Genomic DNA, 19,805 nt, shown 5'->3' with positions numbered 1-19,805 from the left:
TCACGGAGTTTACTCAAACTCATGTCCATTGAGTTGGTGATACCATCCAACCATCTCATCCTCTGTTGTCCCCTTTTCCTCCCACCTTCAATCTTTCCCAACATCAGCATCTTTTCAAATGAGTCAGTTCTTTGCATCAGGTGGCCAAAGTATTGGAGTTTCAGCTTCAGCATCAGTCCTTCCAATGGATATTCAGGACTGATTTCCTTTAGGATGGACTGGTTGGATATCCTTGCAGTCCAAGGGACTCTCAAGAGTCTCCTCCAACACCACAGTTCAAAAGCATCAATTATTCAGCACTCAGCTTCTTTATAGTCCAACTCTCACATCCCTACGTGACTACGGGAAAAAACCATAGCTTTGACTAGACAGACCTATGTTGGCAAAGTAATGTCTCTGCTTTTGAATATGCTATCTAGGTTGGTTATAACTTTTCTTCCAAGGATCAAGCATCCTTTAATTCCATGATTGCAGTCACCATCTGCAGTGATTTTGGAGCCCTCCCCCAAAATAAAGTCTCACTGTTTCCACTGTTTCCCCAACTATTTGCCATGAAGCGATGGGACCAGATGCCATGATCTTCGTTTTCTGAATGTCAAGTTTTCAGCCAACTTTCTTGCTCTTCTCTTTCACTTTCATCAAGAGGCTCTTTAGTTCTTCTTCACTTTCTGCCATAAGGGTGGTGTCATCTGCATATCTGAGGTTATTGATGTTTCTCCTGGCAGTCTTAATTCCAGCTTGTGCTTCATCCAACCCAGCATTTCTCATGATATACTCTACAAATAAGCAGGGTGACAATATACAGCCTTGACATACACCTTTCCCTATTTGGAACCAGTCTGTTGTTCCATGTCTAGTTCTAACTGTTGCTTCATGACCTGCATACAGATTTCTCAAGAGGCAGGTCAGGTGGTCTGGTATTCCCATCTCTTTAAGAATTTCCCACAGTTTATTGTGATCCACACAGTCAAAGGTTTTGACATATTCAATAAAGCAGAAATAGATGCTTTTCTAAAACTCTCTTGCTTTTTTGATGATCCAGCGGATGCTGGCAATTAGATCTCTGTATACTCAAATCTCTCATGTGACATTTGGGAGGTGGGAAAGAGAAGAGGGGAGAGACAAGAGAACTGAGCTTTACATTGGGTCAGACAGTAGAACATGGGGAAGAAAGAGCTGCTAAGGGGAGATGAAAACGAGACACTGAAAACCAGAACTGAAGCCTAGTGACCCTGACCACCTGAGTTCCCTGGCCTTGCTACCCGAGGATGGCAGAGCACAGTGCTGCCTCCTCGAAATGCAGGCAGGAAGTGGACGGAGTAAGGGACAAGTGATTTCTTAAATCTTAAAGGACATAAGCAGAGGTGTCATCTCTGCTGACATCTGGGTTTAGGTGTTGAATATTTCCACCTCCTACAGTTTGTTTTCAGGAGTTTGTCATTACTATCTGTATTTCGCTGCTATATAGGGAGTTACCTACCAACAGAGGAAAAACATAAACTTACTTTTCATGTAAAACTGACTTTTGAGCACTTTTCAGTTGTCATCAGTGGCCCACTGACACTAAAGTCAAACAATGTTGCCTGAGAAATCTGCACATTTAAGTTGTATAATACAAGTACCTTACACCTGGCCCTTCTGTTTGTAACATCCAATGATACCAAGAAAAGATGAGAGTGTGCACATCTGACAGTGCAAGAGTAAATGAAAGCAGGTATCCCTCAGTTAAGTGTGTCCTACATTATAAATGAATGAATGGGCGGAGGAGGGAGTGAATGAGTAAACTTACCTGTCAGAAAACTCTTTTCAAGAGTAGAACAAGTTTCTTTCCTTCTTTTCCTAATTGAGAAAAATCTGCTGATCTGATATGCTCCTCCAATCTTGATCATATCATTTAAATTGTTTAATCAGTATGGTCTCCTTACAGGTCCTGAGTCAAATGCCCAGGGGAAGAATTATATTCCCAGCTTTAATGTAGCAGTCAAGGAATTTTTCTTCATGATTATTTCCTATGAGTCCCTGCCTGCCCTGGCACTCTCAGCTGAAGGCCTGGATGCCCCCAATCTACATGCTTAGGGTCACCCTGTTCCTGAGCTGATCTTGATCAAGGCAGGAGCCTAGCTCCACCACCTGGTGGGACCTAGATGCAATCTTGTCATTTGTTGCGAGTTTCAGGTGGGCCTTAGCAACCCAAGTGTCACTATAGTACTGCATACCTCAACATGCTATGCTTAGTCATCTGTACTTGACCTCCTCTTGTTTGCCCAGAGTTCTGCCCTGGATTCTAGTCCATTTGGCTAGAGCTCCAATTCTACCTGGATCTTAGTAACACAGTTCCATCTCCCCACCCCCATTCCTGTACTCCCAAACTCAGGCTGGGCAGAGATTTGAATAAACTGAACTTGGAAAACCATGATCCTGTCCCTACCGGATTTTAAGTGCTAGCATTGCCTGGAAACAGTTCCCTTCTGACAGAGTGACCTCCCTTAAGTGTCAACATGGAAGTGAGCCAACAGTCTTAAAATTATTTCCCTGTTAATCTTAGGCAGATGGGGGCAAGTGGGGCTAATATCAGTCTGGTGGGTTAGGCATGGCAGCAGACAGTGACATTCAAGGACAGGTGGTTGACATCTAGGGCAGTGGTTTACTTTGAGACCATCTGTTTGTTTTGGGCAGGTACAGTAGCTGGGTCTCAACTCTTGGGAAAAGATGGATAGTTCAGTTCAGTTCAGTCGCTCAGTCGTGTCTGACTCTTTGCGACCCCATGAATCACAGCAAGCCAGGCCTCCCTGTTCATCACCATCTCCCGGAATTCACTCAGACTCACGTCCATCGAGTCCGTGATGACATCCAGCCATCTCATCCTGTCGTCACCTTCTCCTCCTGCCCCCAATCCCGCCCAGCATCAGAGTCTTTTCCAATGAGTCAACTCTTTGCATGAGGTGGCCAAAGTACTGGAGTTTCAGCTTTAGCATCATTCCTTCCAAAGAAATCCCAGGGCTGATCTCCTTCAGAATGGACTGGTTGGATCTCCTTGCAGTCCAAGGGACTCTCAAGAGTCTTCTCCAACACCACAGTTCAAAAGCATCAACTCTTTGGCGCTCAGCCTTCTTTACAGTCCGACTCTCACATCCATACATGACCACAGGAAAAACCATAGCCTTGACTAGATGGACCTTAGTCGGCAAAGTAATGTCTCTGCTTTTGAATATGCTGTCTAGGTTGGTCATAACTTTTCTTCCAAGTAGTAAGCGTCTTTTAATTTCATGGCTGCAGTCACCATCTGCAGTGATTTTGGAGTCCAAAAAAATAAAGTCTGACACTGTTTCTACTGTTTCTCCATCTTTTTCCCATGAAGTGATGGGACCAGATGCCATGATCTTCATTTTCTGAATGTTGAGCTTTAAGCCAACTTTTTCGCTCTCCTCTTTCACTTTCATCAAGAGGCTTTTTAGCTCCTCTTCACTTTCTGCCATAAGGGTGGTGTCATCTGCATATCTGAGGTTATTGATATTTCTCCCAGCAATCTTGATTCCAGCTTGTGCTTCATCCAACCCGGCATTTCTTATGATGTACTCTACAGATAAGTTAAATAAGCAGGGTGACAATATACAGCTTTGATGTACTCCTTTTCCTATTTGGAACCAGTCTGTTGTTCCATGTCCAGTTCTTTTTTTTTTTTTTTTTTTGATTTTCCAGTTTTTTTTAAATTTTTTATTATTTAAATTTTAAAATCTTTAATTCTTACATGCATTCCCAAACATGAACCCCCCTCCCACCTCCCTCCCCATAATATCTTTCTGGGTCATCCCCATGCACCAGCCCCAAGCATGCTGCATCCTGCGTCAGACATAGACTGGCGATTCAATTCACATGATAGTATACATGTTAGAATGTCATTCTCCCAAATCATCCCACCCTCTCCCTCTCCCTCTGAGTCCAAAAGTCCGTTATACACATCTGTGTCTCTTTCCCTGTCTTGCATACAGGGTCGTCATTGCCATCTTCCTAAATTCCATATATATGTGTTAGTATACTGTATTGGTGTTTTTCTTTCTGGCTTACTTCACTCTGTATAATCGGCTCCAGTTTCATCCATCTCATCAGAACTGATTCAAATGAATTCTTTTTAACAGCTGAGTAATACTCCATTGTGTATATGTACCACAGCTTTCTTATCCATTCATCTGCTGATGGACATCTAGGTTGTTTCCATGTCCTGGCTATTATAAACAGTGCTGCGATGAACATTGGGGTACATGTGCCTCTTTCAATTCTGGTTTCCTCGGTGTGTATGCCCAGCAGTGGGATTGCTGGGTCATAAGGTAGTTCTATTTGCAATTTTTTAAGGAATCTCCACACTGTTCTCCATAGTGGCTGTACTAGTTTGCATTCCCACCAACAGTGTAGGAGGGTTCCCTTTTCTCCACACCCTCTCCAGCATTTATTGCTTGCAGATTTTTGGATCGCAGCCATTCTGACTGGTGTGAAGTGGTACCTCATTGTGGTTTTGATTTGCATTTCTCTAATAATGAGTGATGTTGAGCATCTTTTCATGTGTTTGTTAGCCATCCGTATGTCTTCTTTGGAGAAATGTCTATTTAGTTCTTTGGCCCATTTTTTGATTGGGTCATTTATTTTTCTGGAATTGAGCTGCATAAGTTGCTTGTATATTTTTGAGATTAGTTGTTTGTCAGTTGCTTCATTTGCTATTATTTTCTCCCATTCAGAAGGCTGTCTTTTCACCTTGTTTATATTTTCCTTTGTTGTGCAGAAGCTTTTAATTTTAATTAGATCCCATTTGTTTATTTTTGCTTTTATTTCCAGAATTCTGGGAGGTGGATCATAGAGGATCCTGCTGTGATTTATGTCTGAGAGTGTTTTGCCTATGTTCTCCTCTAGGAGTTTTATAGTTTCTGATCTTACATTTAGATCTTTAATCCATTTTGAGTTTATTTTTGTGTGCGGTGTTAGAAAGTGATCTAGTTTCATTCTTTTACAAGTGGTTGACCAGTTTTCCCAGCACCACTTGTTAAAGAGATTGTCTTTACTCCATTGTATATTCTTGCCTCCTTTGTCAAAGATAAGGTGTCCATATGTGTGTGGATTTATCTCTGGGCTTTCTATTTTGTTCCATTGATCTATATGTCTGTCTTTGTGCCAGTACCATACTGTCTTGATGACTGTGGCTTTGTAGCAGAGCCTGAAGTCAGGCAAGTTGATTCCTCCAGTTCCATTCTTCTTTCTCAAGATTGCTTTGGCTATTCGAGGTTTTTTGTATTTCCATACAAATCTTGAAATTATTTGTTCTAGTTCTGTGAAAAATGTGGCTGGTAGCTTGATAGGGATTGCATTGAATTTGTAAATTGCTTTGGGTAGTATACTCATTTTCACTATATTGATTCTTCCAATCCATGAACATGGTATATTTCTCCATCTATTAGTGTCCTCTTTGATTTCTTGTTCATAGCAATACAGGCATACCTCAAGAAACAAGAAAAAAGTCAAATAAATAACCTAACTCTACAACTAAAGCAATAGAAAAGGAAGAGTTGGAGAACCCCAGAGTTAGTAGAAGGAAAGAAATCTTAAAAATTAGGGCAGAAATAAATGCAAAAGAAACAAAAGAGACCATAGCAAAAATCAACAAAGCCAAAAGCTGGTTCTTTGAAAGGATAAATAAAATTGACAAACCATTAGCCAGACTCATCAAGAAGCAAAGAGAGAAAAATCAAATCAATAAAATTAGAAATGAAAATGGAGAAATCACAACAGACAACACAGAAATACAAAGGATCATAAGAGACTACTATCAGCAGTTGTATGCCAATAAAATGGACAACGTGGAAGAAATGGACAAATTCTTAGAAAAGTACAATTTTCCAAAACTAAACCAGGAAGAAGTAGAAAATCTTAACAGACCCATCACAAGCACGGAAATTGATACTGTAATCAGAAATCTTCCAGCAAACAAAAGCCCAGGTCCAGACGGCTTCACAGCTGAGTTCTACCAAAAATTTCGAGAAGAGCTAACACCTATCCTCCTCAAACTCTTCCAGAAAATTGCAGAGGAAGGTAAACTTCCAAACTCATTCTATGAGGCCACCATCACCCTAATACCAAAACCTGACAAAGATGTCACAAAAAAAGAAAACTACAGGCCAATATCTCTGATGAACATAGATGCAAAAATCCTCAACAAAATTCTAGCAATCAGAATCCAACAACACATTAAAAAGATCATACACCATGACCAAGTGGGCTTTATCCCAGGGATGCAAGGATTCTTCAATATCCGCAAATCAATCAATGTAATTCACCACATTAACAAATTGAAAAATAAAAACCATATGATTATCTCAATAGATGCAGAGAAGGCCTTTGACAAAATTCAACATCCATTTATGATAAAAACTCTCCAGAAAGCAGGAATAGAAGGAACATACCTCAACATAATAAAAGCTATCTATGACAAACCCACAGCAAACATTATCCTCAACGGTGAAAAATTGAAAGCATTTCCCCTAAAGTCAGGAACAAGACAAGGGTGTCCACTTTCACCGCTACTATTCAACATAGTTCTGGAAGTTTTGGCCACAGCAATCAGAGCAGAAAAAGAAATAAAAGGAATCCAAATTGGAAAAGAAGAAGTAAAACTCTCACTGTTTGCAGATGACATGATCCTCTACATGGAAAACCCTAAAGACTCCACCAGAAAATTACTAGAGCTAATCAATGAATATAGTAAAGTTGCAGGATATAAAATCAACACACAGAAATCCCTTGCATTCCTATACACGAATAATGAGAAAGTAGAAAAAGAAGTTAAGAAAACAATTCCATTCACCATTGCAACGAAAAGAATAAAATACTTAGGAATATATCTACCATGTCCAGTTCTAATTGTTGCTTCCTGACCTGCATACAGATTTCTCAAGAGGCAGGTTAGGTGGTCTGGTATTCCCATCTCTCTCAGAATTTTCCACAGTTCATTGTGATCCACACAGTCAAAGGCTTTGGCATAGTTAATAAAGCAGAAATAGATGTTTTTCTGGAACTCTCTTGCTTTTTCCATGATCCAGCAGATGTTGGCAATTTGATCTCTGGTTCCTCTGCCTTTTCTAAAACCAGCTTGAACATCAGGGAGTTCACGGTTCAAGTATTGCTGAAGCCTGGCTTGGAGAATTTTGAGCATTACTTTACTAGCATGTGAGATGAGTGCAATTGTGCAGTAGTTTGTGCATTCTTTTGCATTTCCTTTCTTTGGAATAGGAATGAAAACTGACTTTTTCCCGTCCTGTGGCCACTGCTGAGTTTTCCAAATTTGCTGGCATATTGAGTGCAGCACTTTCTCAGCATCATCTTTCAGGATTTGAAACAGCTCAACTGGAATTCCATCACCTCCACTAGCTTTGTTCGTAGTGATGCTTTCTAAGGCCCACTTGACTTCACTTTCCAAGATGCCTGGCGCTAGATTAGTGATCACATCTTCATGATTATCTGGGTCGTGAAGATCTTTTTTGTACAGTTCTTCCATGTATTCTTGCCACCTCTTCTTGATATCTTCTGCTTCTGTTAGGTCCATACCATTTCTGTCCTTTATCGAACCCATCTTTGCATGAAATGTTCCCTTGGTATCTCTAATTTTCTTGAAGAGATCTCTAGTCATTCCCATTCTGTTCTTTTCCTCTATTTCTTTGCATTGATCGCTGAGGAAGGCTTTCTTATTTCTTCTTGCTATTCTTTGGAACTCTGCATTCAGATGCTTATATCTTTCCTTTTCTCCTTTGCTTTTCACCTCTCTTCTTTTTACAGCTATTTGTAAGGCCTCCCCAGACAGCCATTTTGCTTTTTTGCATTTCTTTTCCATGGGAATGGTCTTGATTCCTGTCTCCTGTACAATGTTATGAACCTCATTCCATAGTTCATCAGGCACTCTATCAGATATAGGCCCTTAAATCTATTTCTCACTTCCACTGTATAATCATAAGGGATTTGATTTAGGTCATACCTGAATGGTCTAGTGGTTTTCCCTACTTTCTTCAATTTAAGTCTGAATTTGGTAATAAGGAGTTCATGATCTGAGCCACAGTCAGCTCCTGGTCTTGTTTTTATTGACTGTATAGAGCTTCTCCATCTTTGGCTGCATAGAATATAATCAGTCTGATTTCGGTGTTGACCATCTGGTGATGTCCATCTGTAGAGTCTTCTCTTGTGTTGTTGGAAGAGGGTGCTTGCTATGACCAGTGCATTTTCTTGGCAAAACTCTATTAGTCTTTGCCCTGCTTCATTCTGCATTCCAAGGCCAAATTTGCCTGTTACTCCAGGTGTTTCTTGACTTCCTACTTTTGCATTCCAGTCCCCTATAATGAAACGGACATCTTTTTTGGGTGTTAGTTCTAAAAGGTCTTGTAGGTCTTCATAAAACCATTCAACTTCAGCTTCTTCAGTGTTACTGGTTGGGGCATAGACTTGGATTACTGTGATATTGAATGGTTTGCCTTGGAGACGAACAGAGATCATTCTGTCGTTTTTGAGATTGCATCCTAGTACTGCATTTTGGACTCTCTTGTTGACCATGATGGCTACTCCATTTCTTCTGAGGGATTCCTGCCCGCAGTAGTAGATATAATGGTCATCTGAGTTAAATTCACCCATTCCAGTCCATTTTAGTTCGCTGATTCCTAGAATGTCAACGTTCACCCTTGCCCTCTCTTGTTTGACCACTTCCAATTTGCCTTGATTCATGGACCTGACATTCCAGGTTCCTATGCAATATTGCTCTTTACAGCATCAGATCTTGCTTCTGGGTATTGTTTTTGCTTTGGCTCTACCCCTTCAATTTTTCTGGAGTTATTTCTCCACTGATCTCCAGTAGCATATTGGGCACCTCATGACCTGGTGAGTTCCTCTTTTGGTATCCTATCATTTTGTCTTTTCATACTGTTCAAAAGTTCTCAAGGCAAGATACTGAAGTGGCTTGCCATTCCCTTCTCCAGTGGACCACGCTCTGTCAGACCTCTCCACCATGACCTGCCCGTCTTGGGTTGCCCTGCAGGCATGGCTTGGTTTCATTGAGTTAGACAAGGGCCAGGGCCAGCGGCCGGGAGGAGCAACTCAAGGAGTGATGCCTGAGCAGGCACAGGAGGGCCTAGAGGAGCCATCCCATGTTGAAGGTCAGGAACGGCAGCGTGAGGAGATACCCCTCGTCCAAGGTAAGGAGCAGCGGCTGTGCTTTGCTGGAGCAGCCGTGAAGAGATACCCCACGCCCAAGGAAGAGAAACCCAAGTAAGATGGTAGGTGTTGCAACAGGGCAGAAGAGGACAGACACACTGAAACCATACTCACAGAAAACTAGTCAATCTAATCACACTAAGACCACAGCCTTGTCTAACTCAATGAAAGATGGATAAGAACTTAATTGGCCTGAGGTTCTAGGGAAGTCTCCAGTTCTAATAGGCTACCAGTTTGCCAGACAGGGAAACTCAAATGGGTGCCAGCATCTATAGATTAGTTCACCACAGGGTGGGAGAGAAAGAGGGCAGAGCTTTTCAGACTGTGGGCTCAATGAACTAGTAATTTGAAATCAATTTAAAGGGTCTCTATAAGCATTTTTAAAAATGAAATGAAATGCATAAGATAAGCTAGAACAGAAAGTATCAAAGTATATGGAATGTGGTAAAGAGTATGTTTCATTGTAACTTTTCCTTCCATTATATAAACTTTACATGTACTATCTGTGAGATATGTGAGTAAAGGGGAAGTGGTGGATGGGGGGAGAGAGAGATGTATTTTCATTTTCAGTTTGAGGTTTTGACACATGCAGAAAGTGAAATATAAGCAATAAACAAATATTTGCAATAAATATAATGGATGAATCTCAATACTTAAAATAAATTTTAAGTTCTATCAAAAAACCACAATTACATGAAGATAGATATGCTATTACATGTTATTGCTGGTGATAGCAACAAACTAGAAATCATTCAAATGATTTAAGAAAAACTATTTAAGAAAAACTGAATAAACTAGAGTTCATACTACTTTGCAGAATTATACAGTAGTTAAACATTTATGCTTCAAAATACCTACTCTTTGAGACCCCATGGACTGTAGCCTGCCAGGCTCCTCTGTCCGTGGAATTTTCCAGGCAAGAATACTGGAGTGGGTTGCCATTTCCTTCTGCAGGGGATCTTCCTGACCCAGGGATTGAACCTGCATCTCCTACACTGCAGGCAGATTCTTTACCAGGAGTGTTTACCAAATGTCAGGAAGAATTCTAAGGGCTTAACTCATTTTATCTTCACAATATGCCTTTGAGGTAAGTACCATTATTGTTGCCATTTTAAACATAGAGTACTGAGGCAGAATGAAAGTAAATTAATGAAAGTCATATATCAGAACAACAATTTGAACCCTGGCAGTCTTGTGCCAGAGTCAACTTAAGCCATGATATTTCCTTTTAATAAATATATTTAAGAAATTCATCAGGAATGATATAAAACAATATTTTTCAGATTAAAAAAGGGCTTCCCAATGGTGCTAGTAGTAAAGAACCTGCCTGCCAGTGCAGGAGATAAGAGATGCAGGTTCAATTGCTGGGTCAGGAAGATCCTCTGAAGGAGGACATTTCAACCTACTCCAGTATTCTTGCCTAGAGAATCTCATGGACAGAGGAGCCTGGTGGCCTACAATTCGTAGAGTCACAAGGATTCAGGTACAACTGAAGAGACTTAGCATGCACTCATACATCAGATTAAAATAAAAGGAGTAAAACCCTTGCTGGAGTGGCAATGGAAAAACAGGCATACTAGTCCAGTCTTCGGAACACAGCAACTAAGAATCTTTCTATAGTGTAGTCTATACAGGCAAAAAGTATTAGAACTTTATATTTTCATATACAACTTATTTTAGTAATGCACAAGGAAATAATTTTAAACAAAAAGGTTGTTTAAATATTTATATCTGTACCATTAATAACAAAAACAATATGAGTATGATGCAAATGCCCTGATTTGAGGGTTGGTTTGGCAAAATATAAAGTAAAATAATGTAAGCATATAACTACTAAAATGATAACTTGGTGATCTACATTTGTGTATCTCAATGTGCATAGAATCTTAAGTGGAAAAAGATCCAAACCAATACATACACAGTCATTTAAATTAGATGTTATACTTTTGCTATAGCAGATAAGGACCAAGAGATTTACATAAATGGTTAGCTCTGCTGTTGTTGTTCAGTTGCTCAGTCATGTCCATCTCTTTGCGACCCCATGGATTGCATGCAGCATGCCATGCTTCTCTGTCCCTCACCATCTCCTGGAGGTTGCTCAAACTCATGTCCATTGAGTTGGTGATGACATCCACCTATCTCATCCTCTGTCATCCCCTTTTCCTCCCCTAGCTCTGTTAGCACAATAAAATCTTTGTGCTTTATTTCCTTAAAATTTTAAAAAATGTGTAATAACAGGGACAGTGATTATATCATCCCTTAATAAGGCCAAATTCATGAAGCAAGGTCTATAAAGGTCATTTCCTCTGAGAACCAATTCTAGAGTGTTAGTACCTGCCAATATATATGTGCGTATCTGAGCCTGGTGCTAGGATAATAGAAAGGTCTTTCAACCCTGCTTCTTGATATAGAGAACTTAATTCAGTCTTTCTAAATCAGAATCTCCAGGAAAGTGACCCAAGTATCATCTGTATTTTCAGGAAAAAAAGAAAGAAACTCTAGGAAATTGTGATAAATAGATATGTTTGAAAACAAACAAATGAATAAAATAACAGTTTGTCTGTTTTCCATAACTACTAAATAAAATCTTTTATTTCAGCTAATTTTTAGGTATGTGCTATGTCACTTCAGTCATGTCCAACTCTTTGTGACCCTATGGACTGTAGCCTGCCAGACTCCTCTGTCCATGGGGTTCTCAAGAATACTGGAGTTGATTGCCATGCCATTCTCCAGGGGATCTTCCTGACCAGGGATTTTTCTCCTGTATTGGCAGGCGAATTCTTTACCACTAGAACCACCTGGGAATCCCAATTTGTTAAGTATGAAATGTTACTTCCTAGTTAATAATGTTTATAGAACATATTCATTAAAAGGTACCATTAAGATACATACTTTTTAAAAAGCAGAAAAAATGTTAGTGAACAACTAGAAAGCTGGATTTAGACAAGGAAGAGGAACCAGAGATCAAATTGCCAACATCTGTTGGATCATAGGAAAAGCAAGAGAGTTCCAGAAAAACATCTGTTTCTGCTTTATTGACTATGCCAAAGCCTTTGACTGTGTGGATCACAATAAACTGTGGAAAATTCTGAAAGAGATGGGACTACCAGACCACCTGACCTGCCTCTTGAGAAATCTGTATGCAGGTCATGAAGCAACAGTTAGAACTAGACGTGGAACAACAGACTGGTTCCAAATAGGGAAAGGTGTATGTCAAGGCTGTATATTGTCACCCTGCTTATTTAACTTATATGTAGAGTACATCATAAGAAATGCCGGGTTGGATGAAGCACAAGCTGGAATTAAGACTGCCAGGAGAAACATCAATAACCTCAGATATGCAGATGATACCACCCTATGGCAGAAAGTGAAGAAGAACTAAAGAGCCTCTTGATGAAAGTGAAAGAGGAGAGTGAAAAAGTTGGCTGAAAACTCGACATTCAGAAAACTAAGATCATGGCATTTGGTCCCATCACTTCATGGCAAATAGTTGGGGAAACAGTGGAAACAGTGAGAGACTTTATCTTGGGGGAGGGCTCCAAAATCACTGCAGATGGTGACTGCAATCATGAAATTAAGAGACACTTGCTCCTTGGAAGAAAAGTTATAACCAACCTAGATAGCATATTCAAAAGCAGAGACATTACTTTGCCAGCAAAGGTCCGTCTAGTCAAAGCTATGGTTTTTCCAGTAATCGTGTATGGATGTGAGAGTTGGACTATAAAGAAAGCTGAGCACTGAAGAATTGATGCTTTTGAACTGTGGTGTTGGAGGAGACTCTTGAGAGTCCCTTGGACTGCAAGGAGATCAAATCAGTCAATCCTAAAGGAAATCAGTCCTGAATATCCATTGGAAGGACTGATGCTGAAGCTGAAACTCCAATACTTTGGCCACCTGATGCGATGAACTGACTCTTCTGAAAAGACGCTGATGCTGGGAAAGATTGAAGGTGGGAGGAGAAGGGGACAACAGAGGATGAGATGGTTGGATGGTATTACCAACTCAATGGACATGAGTTTGAGTAAACTCCGTGAGTTGGTGATGGACAGGGAGGCCTGGCATGCTGCAGTCCGTGGGGTCGCAAAGAGTCAGACATGACTGAGCGACTGAACTGAACTGAGAAAGAACCTAAATATTCACCATTTTTTCAGACTGATCAAATAGTTGTACTTTCACACGGAAAACCATGCTGCTGTTTTTTTCTTTTTTAATGAGGCAGAACCCTATGTACAAATACAAAATGTCTCAAACATATATTATTAAAATATAAATGTGAGATACATTGTGCTAGTTATGCCTCCCCTCCTCCCCAGTTTGTATGTTCAAAGATTATCTCTGGAAGTTGCCTCTGGGCTTGGTTGATTGAGGTTACAGAGATTAGGTAAAAGAGTAGATTGACTTTTCTTTATACACTTTTGCATTTATTCATTTTTAAATAATGAAATATGAATAGGTTCAAAAGGAATCCCAGTCTACCTAAATTGTTGCCGAATTATCTGTGATGTCAACCCAGATCTAAGTGTGACACTCACTGCAAATCTTTTGCAGGCCTAATTCACATTACTGCTTTGGTTTCTAGGGCTGTTCTGTCGGTCTTCTTTCCGGTGGTCAGCTCTTAATTAGTGTTTGTCCTATTTTTTCTCTGGGAATGTATCTATTCCTGTATTTTAAAGCATTCTCATTTCAACTACCTGGGGCTTCCTGGTGGTGTAATCAGCAAGAGAAGAGGCCTTTGTTCTTTTTCTGCTGACCTAATAAAGTCAGAGAGATACCCAACAAAGCAAGCAAACACATCCCAGAATCTAATACCATCAGAACACTCAGCACCATGTTTCCTTTCGGTTTCATCCAGTTAGGAATTTCTTTTCACAAGGAGAATTTCTTCTAGCAAGCTGTGTGAAGCCTACCAAATACAAATACTTCTGTGAGATGGAACATCTTTATTGAGCAATGAAGTGTTGGGGGTTTACAATGAAATATGACTGGTTAAGATTCCTTGAGAAAGATTTTAAGAGTGAATTTAAAACATAATTTGAACATAACATATATATGTAAAAATAATGGAATATTTAAACTTGTAGAAGGTACAACGAACGTCAAGTGTGAACTGTAATATAAACTGAACTTTGGTTATTATGAGTGTCAATGTAGGTTCATCAATTGTAACAAATGTACCACTTCTGTATGGGATGTTGACAATGTGAAGGTTATGCATGTGGGGGAAGTAGGCAGTGGATGGGAAATCTCTATCCCTTCCTCTCAATTTTGCTGTGAACCTAAAACTGCTCTTTAAAAAATATCTTAAAAAGAAACCCCAACAGAATCTAATTAATAAGTTGAGAAACAAAGCTACAGAAATTTGAGGGTTTAATAAAATACAGAAAAAAAATGCTTGGAAAAATTGTGATATGTTAAATTGCCTGTATGTAACACTGTCCATAAGCCTATAAATATATAGTTTGCTTATAATTCCCTTATTTGAGGAAACACCTCATTTTATTACAGAAGCATCACATAACAAAGCCATAAGAAAACTGTAGAGGTCAGCTTGTTTCTTCTTCCATGAAGGATTAAAATCATTGCCACCCTATTCATAGCAGAGGGTCCCCTAGAAATTCTAGACAGGTACTTTCTCTCCCAAGGCAACAATTTCCATTTCCTGATGATTCTCTCACTATTAGAAAGTGGTTTTTGTTTTTGCAATGTCAAGACACTGTCTTTTGTAATTTCCATCCTGTGATTCTTGAAAGTGAAAGTGAATCACTCAGTTGTGTCCAACTCTTTGTGACCCCATGGACTGTAGCCCACCAGGCTCCTCTGTCCATGGAGTTCTCCAGGCAAGAGTACTGGAGTGGGTTGCCATTTCCTTCTCCAGGTGATCTTCCCAGCCCAGGGATCAAACCCAGGTCTCCCGCATTGCAGACTGACTGAGCCACCAGGGAAGCCGCTGTGACTCTTATTTGCCTACTACCTAGAGGAAATTCTTTATTCCACCTTTATTTTTGAAAGGTATTTTCCCTGATATAGAATTCTAGGTTGATATTTGTTTCCTTTCAGTACCTTAAAGATGTTATTATACTGTCCTTTCACTTATATTGTTTCCAACAGAAATTTCTTATCATTCTCATCTTTGTTTAAACAAAGTCTAACTTCTTTTAAGCTTTTATCTTTATCATATTTTGAACAACTTATTGGTGTCTTCATGTCATTTTCTTTATGCGTCTTGTGCTTAGGGTCTGCCAGACTTTTTGGAGCAGTGGATTTACAGTTTTCATAAAAATTGTAGCCATTATTTCTTCAAACATTTTTCCTGTACACCCTTCTCCTCTCCTTCAGGAAGTCCAATTACTACTGAAGTTGTCCCACAGCTCACTGATGCTCCATCAAATTTGTTTTCCAATTCACTTTTCTTTTTTGTTCTATTTTGGGTAGCATCTATTGCTGTCTTCAAGTTCACTGATCTTTTTTCCTGCAATGTCTACTCAGTTGTTAATCATATCCATGGTAGTTTTCTTCGCACATGTTGTATTTTTGATCTTTAATATTTGATCTTTTTTAAAATAATTTTCATGTCTCAACTTAAGTTTTGAACCTGTGGAATACCATCTTAATATCTTTATCCAATAATCCTAAAATACATGTCAATCCTGAGTTGGTTTTTATTGATTGATACATCTTTTCACAATATTCTGGTTTTTTCCTTTCCTGGTAAGTTTTCATCGGATTCCAGAAATTGAGAATAATAATGACTTGAGAACACACTACACACACACACACACACACACGTGTAATTTCTCCATACAAAGGGAAACATTTCCTAATTTTTTGTAATTATTAGTGTCCATCAGCTTATTCTGTAGGATACTAGAATATTCTGATAACCAGGTTCTTTTGTGGCTTATATATGTTGAGTTTTAAAATCATATAGTATTATTATTATTTTTGGACAATAACGCTGAAAGAATTAAGTTATGGCTGATGGAATCAAGTGCCTCTTTTAATAATCAATAGGGTGGTAGATGGAATGAGATTCTAGAATCTCTTCTCTGTTGACTGATGAATAGGATCAACTGTTTATACTTTAGTAGAAATCTTCCTATTCATTTTATTAATTTGTTAAGTAACTTCCCATGGTTTTCTTGAAGTATTTACTTATTTGTAGTAGCAGGTTGACAAACTGATGATTTTTTTCATCCTTCTGTATACTGTCACCTGAAATTAATACATAGTTTAAAGGAGAATTTCCAATAGATTTAGCCTTTCTGATCTTTGATTTTGTTATGGGTAAAAAGAATAAATAATAAATCTTATGTATTACTTAAATATAATATTATATTATTATATTTAATAATAAATAATAAACCCTCATGGCTCAGTTGGTAAAGAATCCGCCTACAATGCAGGCAACCCCAGTTTGATTATTGGGTCAGGAAGATCCCCTGGAGAAGGGATAGGCTACCCACTCCAGTATTCTTGGGCTTCCCTGTGGCTCAACTGGTAAAGAATCCACCTGCAATGTGGGAGACCTGGGTTCAGTCCCTGGGTTGGGAAGATCCCCTGGAGAAGGGAAAGTTTACCCACTCCAGTATTCTGGCCTGGAGAATTCCATGGACTGTATAGTCCATGGGGTCGCAGAGTCAGACACGACCGAACAACTTTCACTCATCTAGTAAAACTTAGATCACAAGAATTTGTGAGGGTTAAGAGAGTTAGCATTTCAGAACCTGCCTGACAGAATACCTGGCATGTAGAAGATCCACCATGAATATGATTTCCTCTATTCGGGGGGATAGGGGTGTGAATGCTGTGAAACTGTCTGTATCTCCCTACTAGTGGCCCTTTTTCTGAATTCTGCTCTGAATCAATCTAATTCTGAATAATTTTTAGATGGTATGAGAAATCTATTTGAGAAAGTTCGTATACTTTTGCCTGGTATATCTCTTTTGGTGCCACTCTTAGCTTCAGACATGATGTTACCTGCAATTAGGCCACATGATCTGTGGTGAACAGACCAGATTTAACTTAGTGTAGTGGTTCTCAAACTGAGGTCCTCAGTCCACCATCATCAACAATACCTGGAAATTTATTAGAAATGCAAAATTTAGGCCCTAATTTGGACATACTAGCTAAGAAGCTCTTGAGGTAGGACTCAGCAGTCCGTGTCTTAACAAGCCCTCCAGGTAATTCCGATGCATGCTAAAGCTTGAGAATTAACGCTGGAGCAAAAGACGAAGATGTCAACTGTCTCATAATAACTCTCCAATTCAGCCATGTTGAAGGTAAATAAAAAGTTCAGGAGAAAGTGTGTATGGGATGGGGGTAAGGGGGTTAAAAAAGGTAATGTGTAAACTTACAGGGCTTGGAGTCAAAGATACATCCCTAAAGGGCAAAGGAGAGAATGTGAGGTCAGAGGAAAAGGATCTAAAGCCCTAGGGATATGGTGTGTGTCTGCACATGCATGCTTGCATGCATGTGTGTGTGCCTACTGCCTGAAAACCAGAAAGAGAACGACCTCCCTTAGCCAGGAAGAGTAAGGGTAAGACTCTTAGGTGGTACTGTAGGCAGTAACCTCTAAAATTTTTTTGAAAAGTTATGTTCTTCTTGATATATTTTTAAGTTGATGTTTAAATGTTTCATAATAAAAGAGCTCAAAAAGGATATAGTTTCCAGCATCTTATAAATAAATCTATTTCATTGCTTTTAAGTTTTACCAGTGACACCTAAATGCCAGAGTATCTTGATACCCACATCATTCATTTTGAAAGTTTATAACAAGTTCTTCTTTCACAGTTGAAAATTTCACATGGCTCATTTTTCCTGCTTGAACTTGCATTTCCATTCCATTTCCTTGAGATTTTAACCTTGTGTAACATATTTCTACGTTTGGAAGTCTTTTATTGATCATCCTATCATTCTTCATAAAAATATACACATGTATAAGTTACAAGTTTAAAACATTTCCCTAAAGCTCTAAGTGTTTAAAAGTTTCTTTTGCACTTAACACTGAAATAATTATTAGGAGTACACAACTGAGCAGAACAGTGTATAAATTTTAAGTCTTTTAAAATCTAAAATGTAAAACTAATGGAAAGTAACATTTAAAAGTTATACAAATATAATATTTTTAAAAAGGAATAGATGAATATGAAGAGAGGCACACAGAGATAGAAGGTGATACTGTAATATGGCAAACTCTTAACCATTGGTGAATCTAGGTGCTCATGTACTAGTCTTCTAACTTTTCTGAAGACTTAGTATTTTTCAAAACAAAAAATTAGGAGATGATGAGTTGGAAAAAGTATGATTTTTTGGAAGTCCCTCTTAATGAGATTGATCAAGATGCAGTTTATAGTATCTTGATTAAAGGGATTGTCACATGTCCTTTTGTTTGTAGCTTTAACTCTTCTAGGTGATGTACAATTATAATAAAATTTGAAATGTCTTTCTTTTACAAAGTAGAAGAATCATTATGATAATGAGAAAAAGAACCTCTCAAAGGCAGGTGAATACTCAGATCAGTTTTAGGAAAGAGTTCATGTGGAACTTAAGGATCTGGAAATCAATTCCTTTAAAACTGTCTATGCCCCTGTACCCCTTGGAAAGTCTCCACATACCCCCAGGAGTGGAGTTTGAAGATCCCTGTGTATGAAAAGGATTCTGACCTGGAAGTCAGAAGACCTAGGTTTGTTTTGAATTTTGTTTCTGTCACATTAGCTATGGAATCTGATGCAAAGTGGAGGGAATCAACATTTTTTTTAGTTTTTATCCATGTGCCAAGCACTGATAATATGCTTCACATGTTAACCACTCACTACACACAGCAACTATAGATAGGATGATCATTAGGCCCATTTTTAAATGGGAAAACTGAGGCTCAGGAGATAAAGGGCCTGGTTTGTGTGCTATGCAAATAGGTAATGATAAATCCAAGATTTAATTCCAGTTCTGACTGTAAAGCCATGCTGCAATCACTCTGTGAGAATACTCCCTTGAACAAGTCTTTTTCCCACCATGGGCCTCAGTTCATTCACCTGTGAAACTTAGGGAGAGGAGCTAGAAGAAACATAAAGTTGCTTCCAGAGTTGATACCCTGTGAGTTGATGTGCTCTGGAGGCCAAACCTAGGTGAAAGGGACTTCTAGAGATTTACACCACATGGTTTTAAGAGACAATATAGAAGAGATTCAGAAGTTCACTGGACCTACTGGTGATTTCAACAGAATATATGTTGCACTAAAGTCTAAAGAGCTTGACCTGGTATTCACCCCAGACAGAATTAAGTGATAACTGATCTTAAAAAAATTAGTGGGCATCTAGTCACTTGATATCTAAAAGGGAAGAAGGACCAACAAGGACCTACTATATAGCACAGGGAATTCTGCTCAATGATGTGTGGCAGCCTGGATGGGAGGGGAGTTTGGAGGAGAAGGGATACATGTATAAGTATGGCAGAGTCCCTTTGCTATTTACCTAAACTATCACAATATTGTTAATCAGCTATACTCCAGTAGAAAATCAAGTTTTGAAAAAGAGTAAAAGGGAATATGTTAAAAAACAAGAAAATACACACAG

The sequence above is a fragment of the Ovis canadensis genome, chromosome 1 (genome assembly GCF_042477335.2).
Source record: "Ovis canadensis isolate MfBH-ARS-UI-01 breed Bighorn chromosome 1, ARS-UI_OviCan_v2, whole genome shotgun sequence".
NCBI lineage: Eukaryota > Metazoa > Chordata > Mammalia > Artiodactyla > Bovidae > Ovis > Ovis canadensis.
The sequence above is the reverse complement of the archived record's forward strand: the minus strand, read 5'-3'. Positions refer to the sequence as shown.